At 44.0% G+C, this 20,538-nt stretch overlaps 1 protein-coding gene and 1 pseudogene across 3 annotated transcripts in view; both read left to right on the plus strand.

The window, feature by feature from the left end:
• Positions 1 to 415: 415 nt before the first annotated feature.
• LOC139007318 (large ribosomal subunit protein eL32-like) lies at positions 416 to 834 on the plus strand (annotated as a pseudogene).
• Positions 835 to 17,699: 16,865 nt separating this feature from the next.
• Positions 17,700 to 20,538, plus strand: part of RBM47 (RNA binding motif protein 47) — a 161,785-nt gene continuing 158,946 nt past the window's right edge. For 2 of the 3 annotated variants that reach the window (XM_070397709.1, XM_070397710.1), the window contains exon 1: positions 17,701 to 17,960. The gene's annotated coding sequence lies outside the window, so the exon portion shown is untranslated. Of the gene's footprint in view, positions 17,961 to 20,538 lie in introns of all 3 variants that reach the window. The other variant, XM_070397711.1, reaches the window with a different exon arrangement.

The raw sequence follows: 20,538 nt of genomic DNA on the forward strand, positions 1-20,538 counted from the left end.
AATTACTTTCAAACTCTTCTTGTCATTTAAACTTAGATTTCACTCCTAACTAGCTGGCATACCTTGGGCTAATCATTTAACCTCTCTGAGCTTGATTTTCCATCTGTAGAATGACTATAATAGCTCAAAGCAATTGAGCTCTAATTTATAATAATAATAATATAATTACACAAAATTTTCTGATATGAGAAATAAATGCTACCTGCCTGGGACATGGCAGCTCTTAAGAAATGCTAATGTGCTCTTCCTCGGCGCTGCCTACAGAGCATCTTTTAGAAGATCAAGTTTAAAGAGGCCCAATTTGTCCTGACCGGTTTGGCTCAGTGGATAGAGCATTAGTCTGTGGACTGAAGGGTCCCGGGTTCAATTCTGGTCAAGGGCATGTACCTTGGCGCTGCCTACATGGTGCCATCTCCTACTTGGCACCATGGCTGCCCTCAGACCTCTCATGAAAACCAAGATTGTAAAAAAGAGGACCAAGAATTTCATCCGGCACCAGTCAGACCAATATGTCAAAATTAAGCAGAACCAGAAGAAACCCAGAGGCATTGACAATAGGGTGCGTAGAAGACTCAAGGGCCAGATCTTGATGCCCAACATTGGTTATGGGAGCAACAAGAAAACAAAGCACATGCTGCCCAATGGCTTTCGGACGTTTCTGGTCCATACGTCAAAGGGCTTGAAGTGCTGCTGATGTGCAACAAATCTTACTGGGCTGAGACTGCTCACAACGTCTCCTCAAAGAACTGCAAAGCCACTGTGGAAAGAGCAGCCCAGCTGACCATCAGAGTCACCGATCCCTATGCCAGGCTGCGCAGCGAAGAAAATGAATAAACAGATTGTGTACACATTGTATTCGTGTTAATAAAATCATAAAATTCTGCCATCTGGCATTTCAAAAAAAAAAAAGAAATGCTAATATGCCCTAGTCAATTTTGCTCAGTGGTTAGAGTGTCGGCCTGCACAGGGAAGGGTCGTGGCTTTGACTCCTGGTTAAGGGCACCTGTCTCAGTTGCAGGCTCCATCCCCTGCCCAGTAGGGGTACTTGCAGAAGGTAACCAGTTGATGTGTCTCTCTCACATCAATGTTTCTCTCTCCCTCTCTCCCCTCCCCGGCCCCTCCCTTCTACTTTATCTAAAAGCAATGGGAGAAAAGATATGCTAATGTTCCTTCCTTGCCTACTAGTGCTTTTACTGCCACTCCTCAAGTCCTCCTCCTTTCCTCATTTCCACTAACATGGTAGAACACGAGGTCTCTTTCCTTTGCCAACTCCCATTTCTTATGCTGCAAGCTGTTTAGTTCATTTCCATTTCTGCTCAGCAGGGAAGACCAACTTTCCTTCTCTGGAATTCGTGTTTCTATTTGTTTGTTTGAAGTCTCACATCGCAGGGCATCAGCCAGCGCCTTCCATCCCTGCTAGTCCTGGTTCTTCAGAGGGGTCAGGTCTTCCTTGGCAGTGAGATATTAAAATAATGCTGCAGGCAAAGCATAGAGAGTCTGTTGAAACCAGCCTTCCCCAAAGACCAGCTGCCAACCAACAGTTTTGGGTTCCTCTCCTGGATTACACCTCTTTTGGGGCTATTTATTCAGTCCTCAGTTTACTGCAGCACTGGTTTTCGCCCTGTATTTAAAATTACAAAGGTAGCAACTTTCTTTCTTTTTTTTTTTTTTAATATATTTTATTGATTTTTTACAGAGAGGAAGGGAGAGAGATAGAGAGTTAGGAACATCGATGAGAGAGAAACATTGATCAGCTGCCTCTTGCACACCCCCTACTGGGGATGTGTCTGCAACCAAGGTACATGCCCTTGACCGGAATCGAACCTGGGACCCTTGAGTCCGCAGGCCGACGCTCTATCCACTGAGCCAAACTGGCTAGGCTGGTAGCAACTTTCTTAAGGAGTGATGGCAGGTCTTTGAGTTGCCCCAGGCTTAGCCACTGCACCAGCCCTCAGGCCTGAGTCACTGGTTGTTCACAACCTTGGAATTTATTCCATTGATTCCTAATGGTCTGGGTGAATCTGCCTGGAGGCCTGCCCTGCATTGAAAGGGAACCCCTTCTTTACAATAGGATCACAGTCAGTCCTGTGGGAGGGGCAAGAAGAGGTTTCCTAATCTCCTATCTAGGCACAGTCAGAATTTCTCTTGGGCCGGAAGTGCTGGGTCAGGAACATGGCTTCCAACTCCTGGCTGTGTCCATAAGGATTATAGCCAGGAAACAGCAGCAGAGGGTCATGGAAGATGAGCATGGAAAGTTGGCATGCGGGTAGGCTAAACAGCCATCTCAGACAGTGGATAAAGACAATTTTAATTTATTTAAGGGAAGGGGGGGTGGGTATCCAAAGGGAAGGGCTGTGCAGCACCGAGCCAAGGGGATACTGGGTCGATGATGGCAGCACCCAGGAGCTGGAGTTTCATCCTTCCATGCAGTCACTGGTGGGAAACTTGTCCTCCGTGGGTTTGGAGGCTGAGCTGGTGGGCTCGGAATGTGGAGGGAATGCAGGGTACCTTCAGTTTCAGTTTCTTGTATGGTCTGACTCCTGGTGTCCAGTGAGTTTTTCCTGGTCTTTCATTCTCCTCTAGTGGGAAGCTTACAAATGGCTGTTAAGGATTGTATTGCCCTATAGTCCTATCAGGTCATATATTCAATCATCAAATATTTATTAAGTATTATTAAGTATCTAGTCTACAGTATCTATTCTTCTAGGGCCTCAGTTCACAAAGATGAATAAGTCCCAGTTCCTAGTGGGCAAAGTCAATTACACATAATTATAATGCCGTGTGATGCGCATCATCAGAGAGGCCTGTGTAAATGGCCAAGGATCTTAGGGGAAGGAGGCCTTCACATGTGGATGGTGGCGTGTGGAGGATGGGGATTGTCCAGTAGAGTCTTCAAGAATAAGGAGCTCCGCTGAGTGGAGAGGAGGGGAATAAGAGCCGAGGTGGGGAAGACAGAAGAGGCTTTTTGGTTTGGATCCTTCCAGAGGTAGAACCAGAGACAAGAACTTGAATGCAGTAGGTCATTTGGGAGATGGAAAGAACGGTAGAGGTGTGGAGCCTGCAACCGGGAATGAAAGATCTGTTATTAGATATTTGCCATTGTGGGTAATTTGCAGCTTAATCCCTTTGCACAGCTCAGGGAGTCAGTGTAGTGTAAAGCCTGTCTCCAAGTTATCCTAACAGAAGGGCAAAGAAGCTGGGTGGGGGGGGTTTGTGTCCAGGGACACTTCTGGCTTGCCCTACCTAGTCCTCCCAGGGATTAAAAACAAAAATCCTCAGAAAGAGAGAGACAGCTGTTTGCAGCAACTTTTAGGGTAGACAGGTAAACGCGGCCTGATGTGAGCAAGTCCCATAGCATCTGCTACAGGGGACCGAAGGCACTGAGACATGAAAAGAGCGCCACGAATTATGGACCATTCTGTGAAGTGGCAAGAGAGAAAACTGAAAAGGAAAGTAGGAGTCAAATTGAATGCCTTGCTCAGGGGGGCTGTTCTTTATGGATAAGGGATGGGAGTCACTGAGGGATCTGAGCAGCAGAGTGCTCGGCCCAGAGATGCAGAGGGCCATGTGCCCATAAGCAGGACAGGTTGTGAGATGGGAAGGCAGAGCGACACACCTACACTGGCCCTGCCAGCACACAGGATAGAGGAATCAGCAGCACTACTGGGATGGGAATAAATGGTTTCATTTTCTGTGCAGCCAGGCAGAGCAGCGCCCTTATGCTGTTATAATTTGTTCTGCTTGTCTATGCTTACACAACCAGACCTCTGTCTATAGATTATGATGATAGATTATGTACCATCTGAGCCTAACACCTAGTGCAGGGTCTATCTAGCACAGTGATGGCAAACCTATGACACGCGTGTCAGAAGTGACACGCAAACTCATTTTTTTGGTTGATTTTTCTTTTGTTAAATGGTATTTAAATATATAAAATAAATATCAAAATATAAGTCTTTGTTTTACTATGGTTGCAAATATCAAATTTCTATATGTGACACAGCACCAGAGTTAAGTTAGGGTTTTTCAAAATGCTGACACGCCGAGCTCAAAAGGTTCGCCATCACTGATCTAGCACATGCAGGGCTGCAGAAAGTATTTGAATGGTGAATGATTAGATTGGTTTATTATCACAGCTCTATCCAGGGCTATGCAGTGTGCTTATAATAAGCAGGATTGTTCTGGAGTCCAAAGGACAAGGTATGCATTTTGGAAGCAACCCGGAAAGGTGATTCTGATGGGATGGTCCAAAGTATTTGGGAACTCCTTCCCTCTAAGCCCAGAGCTGGTCACAGAAGATGCTCCCTCCCCGCTGTGCTGCCCCAGCCAGACCTTGGCGGAACTTTGCCTAATTGTCACTTCTATGGAAGATATCTAGCCACAATGTCATCATAGGAGGCTGGACTTTCCCTCTGGCCTTGGCCAACTAAGTCGCCTAGCCCCCTCTTTCTGCTTAGGTCCGACAGCCGTTGCTTCTGGTTGCAACCAGAAAAAGAGGCTATCATTGTCATTCAACAAGAGAATAGTTTTCTGAAGTGGCTATGTGACCTTTTCAGAAAATCCCCACGGAAAGGGGAAATATCCTGATGGTAAACAAGAGGAAAATAGAAACAACCCAGTAGCAAAATCATTTCTGGAATGGAGCTCCACACCCAGCGATCCTGATGCAGATCTCAAGGTAACGGGGAGTTAATAGGACCTGACCTAGGAGTCCTTGAAGAACCCCCAGAGGTCATTTAATCCACCCCTGATATATTCGCAGCCAAGCTGAATGCACTCACCAGCTATACTGCAGACATTTTAGGGAAGGAGATTCTCTATCTTTTTCCTGTAGGGATCAAAAAAATGTATGAGCAAGGAGCCCTTCAAAGAAGTAGAAGAATTTATGACCTGGAAACTCATTTCATAGCTGAGGAACCTGAAGCAGAGCCAGTACTAAAATATTGTCTCTTGATCCCAGTTTAGAAACTTCCTTCAAGCATTCCTTGAGGGCACACCATGTGGGCCTCTGCTTGGCGCTGGGAAAACACAGTTCAACAAGACAATTTCTGCAGTCCCGAGAGAGGGATCATAATACAGTTGCCCAAAGATATTTACATTTAATTAACTGTCACTAAATGTCACTAGTACTACAATAAAGGCATGTTCAAATGCATCTTGAAGTCTTACCAAGGATCTTTTATTTGTTTAAAAAAAAATGGGTGCTGATATTTATAATAGATTAAAAAGCTTTTACTTCTATCTCCTGCTTCCAATCCTCATTTCCATTAAGAAATGTATTTAGGCCCTAGCTGGTTTGGTTCAGTGGGTAGAGCATCGGCCTGTGACTGAAGGGTCCCAGGTTCAATTCTGGTCAAGGGCACATGCCCTGGTTGTGGGCTTGATCTCCAGTAGGGGGTGTGCAGGAGGCAGCCAATGAATGATTTTCTCTCATCATTGATGTTTGTATCTCCTTCTCCCTTCCTCTCTGAAATCAATTTTTAAAAAAGAAGAAATGTATTCACGTAGGCCCATACTTAATGACAAGTGTGTAAATCCCTGGATTTTATTGTAAAAACAAAAAACATATGTTCCCATCTCAAGTTGGCAGTGTCAGGCTGTTACTTGTCTAAAGAGTTCAAAGTTGCTAATGAGGTCCATGTCCCTTTCTACTGCCTACAACCTTGGAAAGATGGTAACTGTGCTGACAATAAATGGAATAAACTGCTTTTTTTTTTTTAAAGGAAGAATAAAGAAAAAGAAGACCATACTACTTGTTCAGGTTTGTTGTAATAGCCACAATGGAACATAATATTTTTGAGGGGAGGAGTCATATGGGTCACTGGACCATGGGATGGTTCTCATTGCCAGAGGAATAGGTCAAGGTTAGAATGTGATTTTATTTGAGCAATACAGTGTCAGTTAGGCCCTGAAAGAAAGATGCTGATAGACTATACTGGTACTTACCATTCTAAGAAGAAAAGATACACTAGTCTTACTAAAGTTAAGGAAGGGATATCACTTAGCTTTCTGACTAGTAAGACATGAGGGGGACATGTTCCTAGGGACAGACGGGTAAGTATTATGAATTTCACTAATTCCTCCATTGCTATTTGATATAACTCTTCATACTCTTCATACAAGAATTGAACTTGAAGGTGTGGGTCAATGATGCATTGCAATAAAAATGCCACTTAGGTTCTGGAACGGAATCTCCTTCTACTCCCTTGTTAGTCAGTAATGACCTAATTTCAACGCTTGATGCTCTGGAGAACCTGTTCCAACCAACTCATGAGATGCCCCACTCTCCTACCTGCAAAACTCCAACCCTCTCTGTAATCCCTATTTTGATTGATGGCCACATGAAGCTTGAAACCTTGGGAGTAGTTGCCTCCTCTCTTTTTGTCACTGCCACCCACTCCCTTCTTCCTTACCATGTTCAATTGGCATCAGATTCTCTCAGTTCTATGTATTCAACAGTCAAGTCGGTTTCAATCAAAATAAGTGGAAATCACTCTAGCTGTTTTAAACATAAAGAGATTTAATATATGCAATTAGGTGCTTACATAATTGTTGGAACACCAGGCACTTGGCTGGACCTTGAGGTATGACTTCTATAGTAACATTGCCAGCCACAATCAAGAAGATGGGGAAGCAGAACAGCATCCTTGGAACTATTGTATTTTGTGACACACACTTTCTTTGCAATCTGGGGTCAGAAAGCTACCTCAGCCACATTTGCAACAGAGCCATGCTATGTCTACTAGATCGGGTCGGGGTGGGGGTGAGGTGCCTTGTGCTCCATGCTCTACCCTTAAAGCTAGATAGAGCAGCACCCTGGGGCACTGCCATGGAACACTGTGTGTTTATGACTGTGCCTGGTGGAAGAAACAGCAGAAACAACCAGAAACCTGGCCTCTTCCTCACTTTGACCTTCCAAATCTTGTACAAATGGATCTGCTTGTCTGAACTCACATTACATTTGGGACTGTAACTGCAAAGGAGTCTAGGAAATGTAGGTTTCATTTATTTTTTAAAATATGTTTTTATTGATTTCAAAGAGGAAGGGAGAGAGAGATAGAAACATCAATGATGAGGATCATTGATTGGCTGCCTCCTGCACGCCCCCTACTGGGGATCGAGCCCGCAACCCGGCCATGTGCCCTTGACCAGAATTGAACCTGGGACCCTTGAGTCCACAGGCCAGTGCTCTATCCACTAAGCCAAACTGGCTAGGGCAGGAAATGTAGTTTTTAGTCCTCCAACCTGTCAGTACAGGAAGGTACACTGAGAGGAGAGTGGAATGAGGTAATCCACAGTAGCGACCACATTCAACATTTCTGGAACAGTCACTGCCCTATGGACCTTGTCAACTCTCACCTGAACCATTGCAATTTCCTCCCAAGTTCTCCTCTCTGTGTTAGCTTGAGTGTTGTTGTTTTTTTCTAAAACACACCCAGGGCCACGTAATGTTCTGCCCAAATTTGATCACCCATAACAAAAAGGACCATTCTCCTTTCAAGTCTCTTACTCTCTGGCCCAACCCTACTTTGCCAGCTGCAAATCCTGCTGCTTCACCACACCCCTGGGCTTCCATCACACGGATGCTATTGCTTTCTCTACCCCTCCCTGCATCTTGTCACTATTGGTCACGAAGTTTCCCTGGCTAGAATGCTCTGCTACCCTTAATTTTCTCATTTTTAATTCCCTGTTCAAATGTTTGAACCTCCAGGAAGTTTCCCTCACTTTCCCTTTTCCATGGAGGCAAAACTGATGGGTTCTTCCTTGCATTTCGCATCCATCTCTTCTGCCCTCCTCACTTTGTATTATTTATAGATGTGTCTTGTCTTCCCAACATCAGGAAATGGACCGTGTTTCTGTTCATCCGTGTATCTCCAGTGTGTGACATACTGAACAAATATTTGTTGAACAAATGAATAAATTAGTGAATGAATTGTTCTATGCATCTAGGATACCTGGTCCCACCTAACTAGCTTTTCTTACCAGTTTATAGACATCCTGAGGCCTTTCTAGTCTCAAAAAGCAAGTTCTCCTTTGATCCTGTAGTTATTACCTTATCTCTGTTCTTCATTTCAAACCTAGTTATTTGAGAGGGTTGTATACACCTACTATCTTTACTCCTTCACCACCCATTCACTGCTCAGATTTACCAACCCACTGAAATTACCCTTGTCAAAGTCACCAGTTATCTCCTAGTTCAGTGATGGTGAACCTTTTGAGCTCGGCGTGTCAGCATTTTGAAAAACCCTAACTTAACTCTGGTGCCGTGTCACATATAGAAATTTTTTGGCCCTAACCGGTTTGGCTTAGTGGATAGAGCGTCGGCCTGCGGACTGAAGGGTCCCAGGTTCGATTCCGGTCAAGGGCATGTACCTTGGTTTCGGGCACATCCCCAGTAGGAGGTGTGCAGGGGGCAGCTGATCGATGTTTCTCTCCCATCGATGTTTCTAACTCTCTTTCCCTCTCCCTTCCTCTCTGTAAAAAATCAATTAAATATATATTTTTTAAAAAAAATTTTGATATTTGCAACCATAGTAAAACAAAGACTTATATTTTTGATATTTATTTTATATATTTAAATGCCATTTAACAAAGAAAAATCAACCAAAAAAATGAGTTCGCGTGTCATAGGTTCGCCATCACTGTCCTAGTTGCTAAAGAAAATAAGTCTTCCATCCTTATCTTACTTGTGTCTCATTTGACTTTGAACATGCCTTTCTTCTAGAATCTCATTCTCTTCTAGACTAATACTTTCTTCTAAGCCTTCTTGCAGGCACTTCTCTCTTTGCCAGGACAGAGTACCTGTCTCCAGTCTTCTTTCTTGTTCTCCCAACACTCTTAAGTAGACTCATGGCTTCAAGTGCCACCAAGACTGTGTCTAGCAGGGGACATTCTCATGCCTGCCAGGTGTACCCAATGAACTGCCCACTAGGCCTGTCTACGTGGGTATCCCACAGGCACCTCAGATTCAGGAGTTCAAAGCTGGACTCATACCTTATTGCAGTGACCTCCTCACTGGTCTCTCTGTTGCTGCTCTGATCTCCTGCAGCACACAGAGCAACCTTCTTTTTTTCTTGTAATTCTTTAGTGTTTAAAGTATTACCTAAGTCTCCTTTTCCCCCATTGACCTCTCCCTGGCCGCCCCCACCTCCCAGTACATGCCCTCACCCCCTACTGTCTCTGTCCATTGGTTATGCTCATATGCATGCATATAAGTCCTTTGGTTGACCTCTTACCCCCTCACCTCCCTCCCCCGGCCCTAGAGTCACGCCCTAACCAGTTTGACTCAGTGGATAGAGCATCGGCCTGCGAGTACGGTCAAGGGCATGTACCTTGGCTGCAGGCTTCTCCCTAGTCTGGGCCCTAGTCAGGGCTCATGCAGGAAGCAACCAATTGATGTGCTTCTCTCACATGGATGTTTCTCTCTGTCTTTTCCTCTCTCTTCCACTCTCCCTAAAAATCAATGGAAAAATACCCTCCAGTGAGGATTAACAAAAAAACAAACAAACAAATAAACAAACAGAAACCTAGAGTCAGATCTGCCCTCAGAGCAAAAGCCAAAGTCCTTATAATGGCCTATGAGGCTGTACACAATCTCGCTGCATTATCTCACTAACTCATTTTCTATCACGCTTTCTTTCCACCCCTCCACTCTAGCTACACCGACCTTTTTGGCTGTTGTCCCATATGCCAAGGACACTCTTGCTCTGCTTGGAATGCACTTCCTTTGAGTGTCTGAATTGCTGTTTCTCACCATCTTCAGTCCCTCTCAATGTCACCTGCTCAGAGAGGCCTTCCCTCTCTGAGGAATTAACAGCATTCGTTGCCATAACAACTTTGAAATATTGCAGTCTGCCTCAGCTTTATTTTTCTTCTCTGCTTTAGTTTTCTATTCTTTCCCCTGCTTTATTTTCATTTTTAGTATTAACCATCTCAAACCTGCTGTAGCCCTGGCTGGGCAGCTCACATGGTTGGAGCGTAGTCCTAATAACCCGTAACCCGTAAACCAAGGTTGCAGATTTAATCCCCAGTCAGGTCACATAAAGCAGTCAACCAATGAATGCAGAAATGGGTGGAATAACAAATTGACCTCTGTCTCTCTCTCTCTCTCTGTCTTCCTCTTTCTAAAATCAATAAAAATGAAACAAAGGTCTGGAACAGTACTTGGCACATAGTACATGTTCAACAAATATTTACGGAATGAATGATCATTTCTACTCCAAATCTTCTGATGAGTCACTAAGCTCCATGACTCCTACCACCTGTATATATCCTGAATCCTCTCCTCGCTATCTACTTTACCACTTAGACTCTAGTAGATATGTCAACCTGATATTAGCACTCCCTATTTAAAATTCTTCTGAACACTCTGGCATAACATAATTCTCCCCATCAATTGGCCCTGACTATCTCTCAATTTCATCTATGCCACTGCCATCTAACCCTCTAGCCATAAAGATCTCCTTGCCTTCACACCCCTGAATCCACCATTTCTCCTTTTCCTTGGTGATTTTCACTTCCTGGAATACACTTCTCATCTGCTTTGTCTGCCTAACTCCTACAGTAACCTTTAGACCTCTCAGTTCTGACATCATCTCCCCTAGATTGACCCCTTAAGTCTAGCTTAGACTGCCACTAACTTTCTGGGCCTACACACTGCAAGGTCATTGGCTGATTGCTTACCTATTGCCACAGAATATGAGTGTCTTGGAGATAGCCACCATATCTCATTTATTTTTTCTATATTCAGCCTGATGCACAGAACCTGACACATAGTAGATCCTTGGTAAATATTTGTTTGATAAAATAATGGATGGGAGGTAGAATGGATAATTATAACAATATAATAGTCTGGTGCTATTCTCAGATCCTATTTATAAGTAACACATGAAGTCTTCCTATTACGTCTAAGGAGGTGAGTACTGATGAGGATTCTAAAGCCAAGTTGTTTGCCTACAGTCACACAGTATGTGGCAGAGACAGGATTCAAACTCAGGTGTCTGGCTCCAGACTATATTCTTTTTTTTTTTTAATTATGTTGGAAATCTGGGTGAAAGGACAGACTGCATTCTTTTTTTTAAATTGATTTTTTAAAATTGATTTTGAGAGATAGAGAGAGAGAGAGAGATCAATGTGAGAGCGAAACATTCATAGACTGCCTCCTGCATGCCTCCTACTGGGGATCAAGCCCACAACCTGGGCATGTGCCCTGACTGGGAATCGAACCAACAACCTTTTGGTGCACCAGATGACATCCAACCAACTGAGCCACACTGGCCAGGGCCAGACCATGTTTTTAACTACTATGTTGATAACTGGTAATAGATAGATGGATGTAGCATAGAAGGGTATTCCAAGCAGAGAAACAATAGAAACAAAGTGAGAATATTCACATTATTTTTATGTGGTTTTTATGGTCAGTAAATTTGGTCACACCTGCAATTAATTCCGTCCTACAAAATGCTCATTTCCTATAGCATATATCAAATTAGAACCTTAACCATATTTTTACAAACACACTTGTATTCATTCTCTAATGTGACCCTAAACCTCAGATCCTAGATGAGCTAAACCAAACCTCCTTTGACACACACTTCTAAATATTGAGATCATCACGTTGAAATGTATATCCACATTCACTCATTCATTGGACAAACACTTATTGAGTGCCTACTTTGTGCCAGGCACTGTCTTTACGCAGGCACTGCTGGTGCTAGAACACACGCACCCATATATAATATAACCACATGCATATTCAGATTCTTTTTTTTTAATTTTTTTTTTATATTTTATTGATTTTTTACAGAGAGGAAGGGAGAGAGATAGAGAGTTAGAAACATCGATGAGAGAGAAACATCGATCAGCTGCCTCCTGCACATCTCCCACTGGGGATGTGCCCGCAACCCAGGCACATGCCCTTGACCGGAATCGAACCCGGGACCTTTCAGTCCGCAGGCCGACGCTCTATCCACTGAGCCAAACCGGCTTTGGCCATATTCAGATTCTTTTGTGAGGCAATAGAGTGCTGTGGTTAGGATCACACGCTCTGGAGCCAGGCTGCCTGCGTTAAACCCCAGCTCTGCCACTTTCTATCTGTGAGACTTCAGCAGTGTCGCTTCTCTGCACTGTGCTTTGGTCTGTTCACCTACAAAATGGGCGCAACAGCAGTCTCTGCCTCATGGGGTTCTTGTGAGCATCAAAATACATGTAAAGTGCTTAACGTCTGGCAAATACTCTGCTAAGCACTAGTTCAATGTTAGTCATTTTATGTTGACAGTCTTTCCTGAATGATCGAGCTTCTGATGTGTGGCTGTTTTCCATTCTAAACTAAAAAAAAATCTGGAGACTTTCTCTGGTGGGGACTAGGTCCTAAAGGGAAATAAAGGAATTAACAGCATTCGTTGCCATAACAAAACCATTTCTTGGTCTGGAGTGGGCCTTTAAGGGCCTCTAATTTACATTAGTGCTCCTTCCATCCCAGCAGGTGGGTGGAGGCGGGCTTTGGCAGAGCTATTTGTGCAGGAAGAATGAAGGTCAAGGGACTCATATTGAAGGCCTTTCTCAAAATCAAGGATTTGGCTTCTGAGATTAATGTTTGGAGTGAACCCCTGCTATAATTAATTCCCTTTTCTGTAAACTCAGTACATTTTTAAAATTCAGTTAGGGGCCCTCCTATGGTGTGGCATGGAAACCACACGCCCAGGCGCCTGTCTCACAGAGTTCTGAGTGGCCCTCCCTCCTCCTTTGACCTGGGGGCTGCTGACTGCCTTCTAGGGTTGTCCTTGGGCTAAATCCCTTGGATTCAAGAGAGCCCAGGAATAACTTGTCTTAAATTTGCACATAGTACATCCAGTGGGGATTTAATATGGAAATTAAAAAACAAAAATAAAAGATTTTTAGGTTTTTTGGCATGTTGTCTGTTTGGCTAAAATAAGCTCATAAAAATTCAAAAAAAATAAAAGATTTTAAAAGACGTTTCTATGAGAAGTTAGTGGCTGCCATATGAGGGAAAGAGAGGCTGTGGAAATTACGGAGTTGAAAGGTCTCTCTGGGTCAAATGCACGTTCTAGATTAAAATAGGGCTTATTGTCTGATTTCTGTTGGGAAAAAATGTCAGCAGCCTCAATAGGAAGTTTGAGTTCAGGTCAGTAATTTTATCCCATCCAGCAATAATTTTTTTTTTTCTGTTTCAGGTAAAATTAGGAGAAATGAGGGAAACAGAGGGAATAGAAAACCATTGAAAAGGTATTATTATCCTTTGTCACACTAGAAGATGGTACCTAAAATGTCAGCTCTCATATGAAATAAGTAACAGAAGCTCCTAGCCTCTAAAAAGTAGACTGACCTCACTGCAGTCACAGGAAATTATTATACAGAAAAATAATAACCACAATAATTAATAGCAAATAGCAATTACTCTGTGCCAGGCATTGTTCTTAGCTCTTTGCATTTATTTATTACATTTCTCGTTTAGGCCTCACATGTACCATTTTAGTACTTGTTATTTGATTAGAAAAATAACTTACATGTATTGAAAACTTAGAGTGTGCTGAGCGTTGGGCTTTTATGTGTATCATCTTATTTAAGCAATCATGATGACCCTACAGTTCGGTATTGCCATTGGCAGCAAACTGAGGCTTATGCCCATGATCCCAGCTGCCGGGACATAAGCTTCACGCTTGCTGACATCAAGCCCAAGCTCTTTACCTTGCTGCCATTCTGTTTGTCATAGAGTTGGGAGCGTACTCCTTAGGGTCAGCACACCTGACTTGCATAGAGCACAGACCTTTGATGGTTTTCTTCGTGGCTTTCCATGCCTCCAAAATGAGAAGTACCCAGAAACTCTAGCCAGAATCTCCTGGCTCTCTCCCCACAACTGCAAACCAAAGCAGTCTTTTGGAACTCCTTGATTCTTCTCCCTACGTGGGAGTAGGAATAAAGTAATCACAGTTCTAATAGTAGGGAATAGTCAAAAGCAGTAAAAACAAACAAACAAAAAACTGGCTCCGGCCTGGCTGGTGTTGCTCAATGGTTAAGCATTGACCATGAACCAGGTGACTACAGTTCAATTCCCAATCAGGGTACATGCTCAGATTGTGGGCTCGATCCCCCAGTGGGGAGAGGGGGGCAAGGGCGTGGGTAGGAAGCAGCCTATTGATGATTTGCTCTCATCATTGATGTTTCTGTCTCTTCCTTTCTCTGAAATAAATAAAAACTTGCTTTTAAAAAACAAAACAAAAGAAAACCTGGCTCTGCTACTTACTAGCCACTTGGAACAACTCTTGGGTTTCCTAATCTGAGCAATGGGGCAATACAAAGGATTTGAGCTTTGCCCATAGTTACCTCAGTTCACACAGTGGTAATGATCGAAAATGATAAGATCTCATTGGAAATGCGACGTACATGGTTATTATTGTCCTTTGGTTCTTTACAAGGGTCTGAGGCTTGCCTTTGTTACTGAGGGTGTCTTTGAGTAATGTCATTTGATCTAAGATTTAAATATGGGAAAGAATTCTTTGTGAGCTGTGAAGTAGATTCCTCCACCCCACCCCCAGGTACAAAAGGAAATGCCATTATTCGTTTTTGTGGGGTTCTTTTTGTTGTTGTTAATCCTCACCCAGGATATTTTTCCATTGACTTTTTTTAGAGAGAGTGGAAGGGAAGGGGAGAGAGAGAAACATCAATATGAGGGAGACTCATCAATTAGTTGCCACACACTCTCGACCAGGGCCAGGGATCGAGACGACAACCGAGGCACACGAGGTACATGCCCTTGACCGGAATCTAACCTGGGACCTTCAGTCTGCGGGCTGACGCACTATCCTCTGAGCCAAACTGGCAAGGGCAGAAATACCATTATTTAAATACCTTCTGTGTGCGAGGAATTGTGCTAAGATTTCACCTTATTTAACTTACATAGAAATCTAGAGAGGTAGCAGTTATTACTTTATAATGAAGAAACTGAAGCTCAAAGCAGCAATTTACCCAGCATCAGATAGCTAAGAGATAAAATGAAGATTTAGACTCAAATCTGTGGGAAACCAGTCTGCATGAGGTTTGCATTCACTCTAGCACATTGCTTTCCAGACAGAAGGGAAAGAAGGAAAAGAAGGGTTTTGCACACTTAAAATACCCAGGAGCATGAGGTTTGTCTGATAATTAAATAATAATAATAATAATAATATAATTATTATTATGCATCAAGATTTTGCCACAAAGAAGAAATAATGAAAGCTCAAATGTCTTTGCTATAGCCTTCCACTTGAAAAAGCCTGTTTAATTTGTGACATATTTCTGGGGAAAGCAGTGAGAAGTAGTTAGGAACAAAAACTACACCCATTTAATAGGTGGCAGTGGGCAAAACTGAGAAAACAGGAGCAGGCATTCCAGACAACATTTGAAAATAATCAACTCAGAACTGCCATCAGGACTTGCTTCCAGGACCTGTGCCTCCAGGGCCATCTTCCCTGACTCCACCGGGAGTCACTGACCTTCACACTTTCAAACTCATTTTATTATTTCTGCTCATTATTCCCTAGGCTTTGGCCCAGTGCCTCCTACTGAAAAACCTGTTTGAGGTGGAAAAATCTGTGAGACTGGGAATGTCCCCCCTTGAATCTTTTAACTCAGAGGGTCCCTGACAGTGAGAGGCTTTTAAGGCCACAATCCAGATATTTCTGGGAAAGAGAAGAAAGGCTAATATGCAACTGGAGTTTTTAAGTGCGGAGCCCTTGTTCATGCTTGCTGGTGTCGACCCCTAGATGTAGTGAGAGGACCTGGGAATATTCAGACCCCCTGTTGTTGATAGTTCATTTTGGCCTGTATTGACCAGGAACAAATCTAAAACTCAGAAGATGGTTAATTGACCTGAGTTAAACCTTGCCATTTGAGGAAGATTATATATATCTCAAAGGTCAGTGTTGCTCAATGGTTAGAACATAGGCCTATATAGTGAAGGGTCCTGGATTTGATTCCTGGTCAAGGACACATATCTGGATTTCAGGTTTGATCCCTGGTCCTGATCCAGATGTGTGCAGGAGGTAACCAATCTATGTGTCTCTCTCACATCTCTCTCTCTTTCTCTCTCCCTCCCTCCCACTCTCTCTAAAAACCAATGGAAAAACTATCCTTAGGTGAGGATTAACAATACATACATACATACATACATACATACCTAAACAAAGGGACTGAAAATGTTTCAGAATTCATTGCTAATTTTAAGGAATCATTTTCCCTAAAGGCAAATGCTGTTTTTTTAGATTTAACTAGAACCATGAGCTAGTCTCCGCCACACCATGAAATGAAACTTAGAACTAATTGACCTTAGTGTCTTAACCTACAAAAGGGGTATAAAGTAGCTCTTAGGATTGATTTGTAAGATCAGATCAGATGAGGTGGGTGAAGTGCTTGCTAAAGTACAAAGGGCCTCATTGATGTAAAGGGATTTCTTCTTTAAAAGTGAAGCTAAGTGGAGGGAAAAGGGTGTTCTGTAGGCACTAAAATGTAGGCACATTTTAGCCTCCAATAATCACTTTTAAAATATATATATATTTTATTGATTTTTTTACAGAGAGGAAGGGAGTGGGATAGAGAGTTAGAAACATGGACGAGAGAGAAACATCGATCAGCTGCCTCCTGCACGCCCCCCACTGGGGATGTGCCTGCAACCAAGGTACATGCCCTTGACCGGAATCGAACCTGGGACCCTTCAGTCCACAGGCCAACGCTCTATCCACAGAGCCAAACTGGTCAGGGCTCCAATAGTCACTTTTTAATATTCATGAGAAGTTTAAAAATCATTTCCCCCTATTTCATACTAGTTTTCACACCCCTATTTCACACCGCTAGCATCAGTTTCTAACTGAATAGGATAAGGAACCCTCCAGGGGCCAGAGAGCAAATCAAATGCCTAAATCCATATTAGAATGAAGCACACATGGAGGGTTGATTGCTGGGTCCAGAGTTTCCCCTCCATTAGTGAGCTTCTTGGAATGCACAGGCCAATTATCTCCAAGTATCTTGTCAATCTTGCAACTTTTCAGTGAGATGAAAATCAGTCGGGCACTCCTTTACATGAACTTTCTTCCCAGAGTAAACTGTTGGGGGAAAACACACACACACACACACACACACACACAACAACAACAACAACAACAACAAACAAAATACACTTCATTGGAATCTTCCAGAAACTGACCCTGGGAGATGTTTTAAAAAAAATTGCTCATGGCCTTACCTAACTCTGATCACTCCCTCTCCCCTTCAGAAAAAAAAAGCCATAGTACAAATAATAATAATTATTAATAATAATAAAGCCAGCTAATGCTATGTGACAGGCACTTGTTCCAAGCTCTTTGTATGTATTAATTCATTTAACCATCAAAAAACATTTTTTGAACTAGTTCTTCAGTAAAGTAGCCCAAAGAGAAACAGCACTTTTTTTTTCTCTCTCTCTCTCTCTCTTTTTTTTCTCAGTTGCATGACATTGCAACCAGAAATCACAACTCCGTTTTAGGTTCCTGGTGGTTCCTGCTTCCTCTTCTAGTTTGTTTAGTCACCGAATTCGATTCCTGTTGGCCGATTACGCGCCTGTAAACAAGCTTAGCGCTCCATTGAAATTCGCGAGGCTCCTGAACTCTTGTGTAAACAGGTAACGCGGAGGGGTGGGGCGCAGATTGCCGGCTTCTTTGGGATGAGGATGGGGGTGGGAGTCAGAACCAACTCCTCCGAGATCAGGAAAGGTGACGGGAGGCCTTGGCTGCTGTTTCTACAATCCAGTGCCTTCTGGTTCCCTTTCTAGAAACCAGCTGTAACTTTAGGGCACAGCGCGCTCAGTTAAGCCACTTGGGAACGAGCTGCACCCAGGCCCCAGGCCCTGCTGCGAAGGCCCCCGGCGAAGGTCGGGCCTCGGTCCGCGCGACGCTCCTTCCTGCGCTGGTCCCGGCGGCGCTCGCCTGCAGGTAAGGACGCCCCGGGGGGTCCCCCTTCGGTCTGACCAGCCGCGGTGCTCGCTCTGATCCTACCTGGTCGAACGCCGTCTTTACCCGGGGCCGGCATGGGGGTGGGTGGTGCCGATCAGCTCGTGGTTCAGCTGCAGGTTCCTTATTCCGCAGACGTGGTTCTGCCTGGTTTCTCGGATCAGCCCGGCGGGGGCCGGGCGTCGGTTTCGGATCGCTGTTCTCAGGTGGAGCAGGTGTCACTTCTGGGCTCACGTCTGGGCGTCTGAGCGGGGCGGGCGGCCCGCCGCGAGGTCCCCCGATCTCTCCCATCCCGGCAGACTTATTTGTTAACCTTCAGCAAAGGTATCTCGGCTCCGAAAACAACAGGAATGTTGCACTGGCCTTCAGCCAGTGGAGGCTCAGCGAGCAGGATAAAATTTCAGTGCAGATTTACGGGAAGTTCTCGGTGTTGAGAGTAAAAATCTGGTTTGGTGAGTTTAAGGGAAGGGAGTAGACGAGAGACAACCTTGCTACTGTGAGGCGAACGGCCCCGGCGGGGGAGGGCAGCGGGAGGAGGGAGGAGGGGACCGGGAAGGGCCCGGGGAGCAGGCGCTGAGCGCTCCCGGGCCGCGTCTCCCCGGGGTGCGCACCGGGCGCCGTCCCGCCAGGAGGATCGCCGCGCTTCCCAGTCTCGCTCCTCCCAGGAGCAGAGCCCCCGAGGGCTGCCTTCTGGCTGTGGCTCCTGTTTCCTTCCCACTGCGGAGTGTGCAGCCTGGGACAGAGAGAAGCCCGGCTCGGGGACTTGTCCTCGCTGAGAGCTTCTCTCTGCAGGTTTCCAAAGTCAAAACATTCTGACAAACTGGAACTCCCAGGGCCTGGGAGTTGAGCCTAAAACGACCTGTTGCTTTAAGCGGCGCGGTGGGGAGTAGCTGGACACTCCTTGTTGTGGTTTTACATTAAAAAGAGCGAGGCCGGGAAGATGTGGTAGGTGACTTGCTAGCCTTGTCAGTTGCTACCGGGCTGTGAATGAATGGTGTTAATTTCTGAAGTGGGGCGACTCCAAATACCTAACAAAGGTAAGGCGGTTTTTGGTAATCCTTCCAACTACTGTTGCTTCATCTTACATTTGGGTCCCTATTTTAAAAAAAAAATTTTTTTTTCTTTTTCTTCTCTCTTTGGCCCTTATAGCCCTCATTCCGAAACCTTCCTTGTGACTCTCGTATATTTAGTGGGAGAGAAATGGTTTATAAAAAGATTTTTAAAGTGTCAGCTTCTGGAAAAGCAGAAAAATCACACACAGTCATCAGCTTCATGTTTCCTGTGGTGATGGAACCTTTTCCATACAAAAAAACAGATTCTTGTCACCCTTGAAGACACATGCTGGGGCCATCCCGCGGCACAGGTGACTTTTTAGACTCAGATTATTAAAGCGAGATTGAGGAAACGAGACAGCCATCTCATTTAAATGTTAAGGAAGGGGGGGGGGGGGTGTCTTCCTGTAGTAATTTACCTCCAAAGGTAACACTGGCTGGAGGCTTACTAATAGTTGTTTAAAGTTAAAAATTCAATCAGAAAAGTGTGGGACTGATGAATTATGACAGCTGGCCAATCACCAGTCACCAGATATTTAAGAAATCAGTTACAATAAATGAAATGGAATTTTTCAAATAAATTATTCCTTTTTAAAAAAATAGGTAAAAGTTCAGTTACTCTTGGTTACTGTCTCAAGGCATTTGGGGATATGGCTTCTATCTTGAGGCTTATCAAAGTGATAGACAGATTGTGTCCTCAAGGGACTTCTTATAGGCCATACTGCTTTGAAGGGAAAAATCAAATAATTTTCTTTTCTTCTTAGTGGCATTTGAATGACTCACTCCATTTTCTTTAGCAGGAATGTAGGTTAGAAATGTATTCTTTAAAAGTTTTAATGCTGGATCACATGCATTTTTCAGAGGAGGGATAGCAAAGGGTTGACAACACAGACATGAAGAGGTGGCCGCAGATTTAAGCACAGTTACAGCTAGACCAAGAGCATTTGAGAATTTCAGGTGCCAATTCTTAAAAGCGAGGTGTTGTCAGTGGCATAAAGCACAACCTCTAGACAAGCCAAAGTACCCCACCTCGGCAATGACAGAACACTTTACGGGAAATTGTTCGCTATTAATTTAAATAATCATCTTTGCCAAATGGATGAGCTGGAGTCTTGGCAGGGAACACAGCCAACCTGGTCTGAAAGGGAAATCAGGAGGAGGGGAAAGAAAGAAGTTTGGGGTTTTGTATCCTTTCTTCTCCACCTAACCCTTCCCCCTGTTCTGATATACTCCCTGATGGAGGGCCTCTTTGACTTAATTACTGGGTCATTGAAACAAAGATTAGAAGGTTAAAGTAGATGGAATTCTTTTACAAAATGAGTTTGCTTTCCAAATTTTAGTCTTGATCTGAAGATTAAAAGTAAGTCACGTTCCCAGTGGTGGAGCCACCGGAAAGTATTTGACTATTTCAGACAGGTTTCCACCCTTCCGAGCAACACGTTTCACACATTTCAAGTCACGTCTGAGTTTTCAGGACCAGCCGGGGAATGGAGACCAGGGTGCTGGTG

Source organism: Myotis yumanensis, unplaced genomic scaffold (genome assembly GCF_028538775.1).
Source record: "Myotis yumanensis isolate MYYU_CA2020_CCGP unplaced genomic scaffold, mMyoYum1.0.hap1 SCAF_1, whole genome shotgun sequence".
In the NCBI taxonomy this organism is placed as follows: Eukaryota; Metazoa; Chordata; class Mammalia; order Chiroptera; family Vespertilionidae; genus Myotis; species Myotis yumanensis.